Raw genomic sequence first — 1,134 nt, 5'->3', positions numbered from 1 at the left:
GTTTCCCAGACACGGAAGAAATCTCCTGTCATGCTGCGTCTCAACAATCCTCCCTTTTCTATCTCAAATGCTAAAACAACCGCATTTTTTCCAACAACCGACGAGCTGTCAAACTGTAATGACAAAAAAAGAGAGATACTTTTTAGTAACAAAGTGTTTTGGGCAATGCACCAATATTAACAAAAAGTAATCAATAAAATGATGGAATCAGAGTCTGACCTGGATCAGGGGCTGGTCTCCAGGTTTGGTGAGCCACTTAACCCTCCACTTGGGGCGTCTGCAGTTTCCCAGCCATGTAACGCTGACCTGACCCATACCCGCAATACCCTCCAGAGCGTACTTCAGGTCCTTCTCATTTATGTCCACTGGCAGACCTGAGAACAAGCACTGGTTGTGTGAAGACACATTCCTGCAAAAGCAACTGTCACATAAGCAGTACTACATGCATGTATGTAGAAATATAGTGTTGCATGCGGACTTGGAGCGCTAAGTCTTCATTACATCAACTACAACTGTGTTTTTGCAACATATCTAAACTACTGAAGTCCATGTTCTCAAGTACGGACTGCAAAACTAAGAGATGTCAGTATGGTTTTTCACCTGTATCACAAAGACAAACTACAGTAAACAAGGAGATATTCTTCCACTGAGAAAGAAAGACACATAGGTAAAAGAATGACTGAAGCTAAAACTCCATGGATTTATTTTATAGTTACTTTAAACTTCATGAGACTTCCTTTAATCAGTTCTGAGTTAATAAACACAGTGTTTTCATTTCTCAGAGATCGCTTTACAGAGCCAACATTTCCTGAGTCATTACTCCGGCTCTCTCTGTCTTTGTTTTGTGTACGTTTCTACAGTACAGTAGCTGACATGAGGATAGATTGTGTGTGAATCAAGGAGCCTTGGTAACTGGCCAAACATCTCATGCATACTATTCACTTTGTGTTAACGTTAGCTTTGCATTACTACCTAAAAACTCAGTGGGCCATCTTGGGTCTCAACATTTCAGGTGATCATATCTGTGGAACAACGTGCATTCAGACAGGACAGTGAGAGTTGTTACAATGCAAATACTACACATTCCTATCTGAGCTACCTTTAGCTCGGCCTCCATAAATCTCCACATCAAAG

Source organism: Etheostoma spectabile, chromosome 14 (assembly GCF_008692095.1).
Source record: "Etheostoma spectabile isolate EspeVRDwgs_2016 chromosome 14, UIUC_Espe_1.0, whole genome shotgun sequence".
NCBI lineage: Eukaryota > Metazoa > Chordata > Actinopteri > Perciformes > Percidae > Etheostoma > Etheostoma spectabile.
Note: the sequence above shows the minus strand (reverse complement) of the source record.